Raw genomic sequence first — 6,089 nt, 5'->3', positions numbered from 1 at the left:
ACTCCTATACGGAAATCATGGAACCTGTCTAAATAGAACTTAGACTATTATTCCCAACCACCACCTTGAGGAAACACTACGGTGTGAAATTTATTTCAGACCTTAAGTCACTAAGTCTCCTCACAGTTCCAAGGAACAAGTTGAACCCATCGAGGCAAGAGCCTGGCTAAAGGAAATATAGGAATCATTTGAGATTCTAAATGATTGACGAAGTGCAAAAGACTGTTTTTGTCACTTACCTTCCTAAGAGAGAGGCCCGCTGGTGAAAGGCCAAGGAAGGCACGGAGCAAGAGATTATAATAAACTGATTAAAGTTCAGTCAATTATTTTCGAGAAAGTAATTCCCAAGGTTATGGAGATAGTGTAAAAGCTTTAGAGCCAGAGCAAAGGCGGACGAGTATGATAAATTATGAATCTAAGATTGTAAAAGTTGTTAAGATTCGTTCTGAGGACACGAATCCAGAATGACGGGATGTTTGAAATCAATGCTTATGTGTGTTGGTTCATGAAATAATGATAAGAGAAAGGAAAATAAAAAGAAACTGGAGTGGAAAGGAATATAAAGGCAATAGAGTTTGAGGTATGATAAGGGAGTTGGGTATTAGGAAACCCTAAATACTCGTAGCAATAGAAAAAGAAAAGTATGTATTCATCAGGATGCGGGTGATTCACCATGAGTAAAATTGATGGTTGAAGGCATAAGAGATACATATATTTTATCCCCTGTAAGTTGGGAGGATTCGAGGAAACCTTGAGATAATTCGAAGGATAAATAATGAGACGCGGATAGACTGAGGAGACAAGGAAGTAAGAAATTAGGAAAATTGGATGAAGGAAGTGACCTTCAAGAATGTGAAGTGTAAGACCGGTGGCTCGATACCCAGAAAGGGAGACGCCAGGTATGAAAGATATCTGTAACGACCGAGAAATTACGCTTGTATTTTATCATAATAAAGATAAATTGTGTGTATTATTATGTGATTAACTGTGTTGAGTCATTAAACCCTAATCGTTATGTGCTACGTGTTGTCTGTTATGATCCGAATGTGTTTTGGATATTTATTGAATGTTTTATCGCAAGTTATATATCTTATATCAAAACCCGTACAGCTCAAACAGTATTTAAAAGCCCGTATTTCAAATAAAATTATTGGTCCTATTTTACCAAAAATGCCCTATACCAATTCGCTATTTTGAACCCTAGACGTTTTACAAATTGACCTTTTTCGCGAAAAAACGACTTTTCCGGACCCCTTCGGGTACCAAAAACCCCACAAAAATCACATTTTTATTTTTATATGATCATGAAATTATCATATATCATTTTTCTTTGTATTTTTGTATTTTCACAATTTTTGGGAATTTTTAGTATTTATTTTGTATTTATTGGATATTTAAAAATTCATTATTAATACCCAAAAATTATAAAAATTGGGGCCAAATATTTTTATTAGGAGTGTAATTAGACCCTTAATTTTACTTAGGGGTATTATTTTATATATAAATACACGATTTATTAGTAATTAAATCAGTTAATTATTCAGAAAAATCAGAAAATAAAAAGAAAAAGAAAAAGAAATTAGGGTTAGGGTTTTGTGAAGAACAGAGCAGGAGAATCAAAGGCGATTTTCATCGTGATTCCGGAGTCCAAATCGTTAGTGTAAGTATCCGTTTTGAAGCCCAAGAATCATAGTTTTTGATTATGTAATTAGTTTTAATGTTTGATTATCTGATTTTACTTTCATATTTTCGGGTTTTAATCGCGAATTCGGGTTTGAATTTCTGTTGATTGTTTAATGATTTCGTTGCCATGAGGATGTAGATCGTCGAATAGGGAGTTTGGTACCGGATTCGTGGTGTTTGGCTTTGGTTTTGGGTTCGTCGGAAAAACGGCGACGCCGCCGTTGTTCTTCGTCTCCGGCGGTGTTCGACGAGGAAGGAGGACGGGGAAAGGCCAGGAAGCAGAAGGGGAGATGTCGTTGTGTTGTTATGCTTCGAGAAGAACCTGGAATCGAGCGTTTGGTTCGCCGGAAAATCTCCGCCGGCGTCGGATTCTGGGAATGCGGGCGGTGTTCTTCCCGACCCGATCGGGTCGGGGACGACCCGGTTTGCAACCCGGTTTCGACCCGGTTTCAATCCTAAAAACCCTAAATCCTGTTATGTTTTTGTGTTTCTAAATAAATTAATTATTTATTTATATTTAGTAAGTAAAAATCAGTTTTAATAATTCTAATAATTAATTAAAAATTAGTTTTATATTATGGAAAATAGTATTTATAATTTCTGAATTATTTTATTTAATTATAAATTTGAATTATTTATTTAATTAATTATTTAATAATTTATCTAATTATTTATTAATTATCTAATTAATTAATAATTGGGTAATTAATTAATAATTAGGTAATTAATTAGTGAATAAAGATTAGAAATAATTAAGTGAGGTAATTAATAATCTAATAATTAGTTAATAGTGCGAATAATGATTTGATAATTAGAATTATTATTGGAGCGTTAGTTATTCGAATAATATTGTAATAATTATGCGTACCGTATAAATAGTTATCGGTAATTATCTGTTTAGCGAATCGTACGAGTTTTAATAATAATAGAATAATTCGATAATTAGGCGAGAATTGCGAGTAGCTCGTAATTATACGAGTGATTAATCGTTAAGTGATTTATAATTCGAGTAATTCGTAGTTATTTGATAAATAACGTATCAGTTAATTGTATCGATTGATTATTTGTAAATAATCGATCTGATCGGGTAAGCGTTAATAATTAGTAAATTAGTGTAGTAAATTGTAATTAATCCTAATAATTAGGGATTAATTATTTTAAAATGCAATAATTATTAAATAATTATCTAAAAATATAATTAAGGATTAATTAATTATAATTAATTATTTATAATTAGTTATTAATTAATTAAATCTTGTTTAATTCATAATAATTAAACCGTTAGTCCGATTTGAGCAAAACGAAGACCCCTAGACTCAGAAAAATGAGACGAATCCAATAAAAATAATTGTGAATCATAAATTCTCCCGGAAGAGAGTGATCTTGTGATAATTAATAGTTCATAGGCCCTAATAGGGGTATAACTGAGTTGAATAAATCCCGAAAAATTATAATAAAATCAGATACGACTAGTAATGTAGGTATAAGCCCAGAATTATAAAAATAATTATAAATCTAAAAAATTAATTATGTGCCTTACGTGCTACGTGCTTTATGTGATTATGTGAATAGATGTGTTGTATAAATGTATATATATATATATGCGAGTCAGATAGAAACGCATGGGTAGACTGATAAGGTTGCGTGATATCAATTCAAGATACGCGTATATAGTAAATTATATAAACGCCTATCTTTCCATGATTTGTTCAGTGTTAGCAAGGCAGAGCAAGCTAGGGTCAGAAGACAGTGAGTTAAACCAGGTTAAGTACGCGCAAGGCAAGTTTTTCCCCTATTCTAAATTCAGAATAGTGATTTATATTTCTTTTCTATCGTATCAATTCTCTTTGATAATCATTGTTCATATACACTGTTATCCATTTATTATTACTTGTTCCAGTTTCATTTCAATTCTTGATTTACACAATTTATTGAATTCCCTGTTCATATTTCAATTCTTTTACCCTACATATACTCTGGTATATCATGGTGTTGGGATATATCAATAGCATACCGATTGTTCCGGATGCTCAGCCTTGGACTGGATGGTTACTATAAAGGCTGGGTTTTTCCCAGACCATTAATTAATAGGCCATAGTTGCCTGAGTACTCCTTATGTTGGTTGGGTCTATGCAGTTGGGTATAGATCTGCACTATATTCTGACTGATCAGCAGATTATAGTGCATATGTTGGTTCTTGTTTCCAGTCTTGTTCATTTGGCACTCGCCATCATTGGCAAATTATTATCATATACAGATACAGATGGTTGTTCAAACCAGCAGCTTATTGGTTCATTTAATTCTCTCTCTTTATAATATATATATATATTGTTGCAGGCTTGTTGAGCAATTTTGGCTCATTTCTTTTATTGTCACTCCTATTGTTTTACAGTTAAGGTAGAGAATGAAACCCATCAGGACCCGCATAGTCAAGAAGCGAGTCAAGCAGCGGGACCCTCTTATACCAAGAGTGTTCCTTCCTATTCTCGAAGAGAGTTTTGAATTGCCAGATCAGGTGTAGCAGGATAAGTAGTAATGTTGGGTTAAATAAAAGTTTTGTGTAGTTTGAATAAAAGATTGTGTAGTGAAACTGTAGATAGAATAAAGTTTGTAATAAAGAGAGTTATTGAGACAGGTTTTATTTAGTTGGGTTTGTAATAAAGTGTAGTGCATGATTCTTGTTTTCAAACTCAACCCTTAAAAGATCCTGAGTAGTGATAGTTCGGGGTAATTATATTTTATATTCCGCTTGTGCAGGTATAGTTGGTAATTGTTGTTAATAATGCCCCAAATCTATACCCCGGATTTGGAGGGTGTTATACTGACTCTCTCTCTCCATCTCCCCATTCTTTTTGTCCCAACTCCCCCTTCTCATGGATCTCTCTCTCTATCTCCCCATCTTTTGTTCACTCATTTCCCCTTTACATGGTAGTCCATTTCCCTCTCTAAGCTATAACTCCCTTTCTCTCATGTTCTCTCTCTTTGAACTTCCTATGCAGCCTCTCTTTCCATTACACCATCTGTGTAATTAAAACCTAATTTTTAACACCTCAATTTACTCTAACCTCTCACCTCTCTAAATCCATGTATCTTAACTTTGTTCTTTTTATCAAACTATTGGTTGTTTGTAGTACCTGGTAAACAAGTTTGAATGGGATGCGGAGAGATTATATAAACTTTGTTGATATGTTTAACCAAGCCCATGTATAGATTGTTGCTAGAGGAGGGAAAGAAGTTATCTAGAGTTGCAACTGTTGTAGGGGTATTGTCTCAATAGAAAGGATGATACTTGTTGGAAGCCAACATCCACACCAGGAACATAGAAGACAAGATGTGAGTGATGGGTTAGAAGGTATGGTCGAATCATGTGATTTGGTGGAGGTCTTTATTAATTGTCTTGTGTGAATACAAAATAAAATAGAAGCTTACACAACTCTCGTGTATCAACAACATATACTTTTTTGCAGGTTGAACTTGACTAACCAAAGATTGCCAAGTTGGTATCGTTGAAGAGTGTATTGAAGATTCTTGTGTGAACTGTACAAAGATAACTGCTAGAAGAAAATGGAGTTTGTAAAAGTGATCATTAGGTTTGAACTTTTTGTTTTAAATTAAACCTGAAGTATTTTATTATTTTTATAAATTGATACATGGAATTGAATTTATGAAGAGAGGAAGTTTTAGTCACGAGGAGCTTAATGTTTTTGTTTCTCTATTGGAATTTGCAGGACAAAACGAGACCGAGAGCAAAGACCACGAGAATGTCTTGGACAACTGCCAACCACAGGAAAATCAATTATTAATCTTCAAGCCATGGGAATCAAAATTTATGGATGATATGAACCTATTACAGGGGATTCAAAAGCTAAAAATTCATTGGAAAATATAGTTGGATATAGTTGAGCAAAAAAGGTATTTATAGTTGGCATATTAGTGCGTATACTAGAGAAAGCGTCATGTGTGTTTGCACATGTAAATGTCACCTGAATTTCTAAAGAAAGTTAACTCAGATTTTTCATTTTTATATGTTTTAACAAGCAATATAGAGTCCCGAAGTACATGTACTCGAATGGTCTTATTTTTCTTAAGATAGAACTTGGTTATACTTAGTTGGTTTTTAGTTGAAATGGTGTAATAGATGGTTGGTTGATTGCTGGAGTAATGGAGGGTTGGTTGTTTGCTAGTGTAATGGTGATGACTTGGTTGTAATCTCAATGGTTTTTCTTTGGATTTTAAATTTGATGGCATATTAATTTTACAATGTTGCTTTATTTGCTTTGCATTTGGAAACCATTGTCTGAGGGGATTTTAACCCGTAAGTTATCCAGTTAAAACATTGTTATAGTTTGTTTCACACAATAATTTCAAAAACTAAAAGCTTGTTATATTGACTTTCGCACAATACT

At 33.4% G+C, this 6,089-nt stretch overlaps 1 long non-coding RNA gene across 1 annotated transcript; it reads left to right on the top strand.

Annotated features, from left to right (window-relative positions):
• The first annotated feature begins 4,796 nt into the window (after nucleotides 1-4,796).
• On the top strand, nucleotides 4,797-5,274 carry LOC141705662 (uncharacterized). The gene is made up of 2 exons (XR_012568441.1): nucleotides 4,797-5,035; nucleotides 5,151-5,274. It is a non-coding gene; the product is annotated as an uncharacterized LOC141705662 (long non-coding RNA).
• The last annotated feature ends 815 nt before the right edge of the window (nucleotides 5,275-6,089 follow it).

This window comes from Apium graveolens, unplaced genomic scaffold, assembly GCF_009905375.1.
Source record: "Apium graveolens cultivar Ventura unplaced genomic scaffold, ASM990537v1 ctg9206, whole genome shotgun sequence".
Classification (NCBI taxonomy): Eukaryota; Viridiplantae; Streptophyta; class Magnoliopsida; order Apiales; family Apiaceae; genus Apium; species Apium graveolens.
This window is presented reverse-complemented; position numbering and strand designations above follow the sequence as displayed.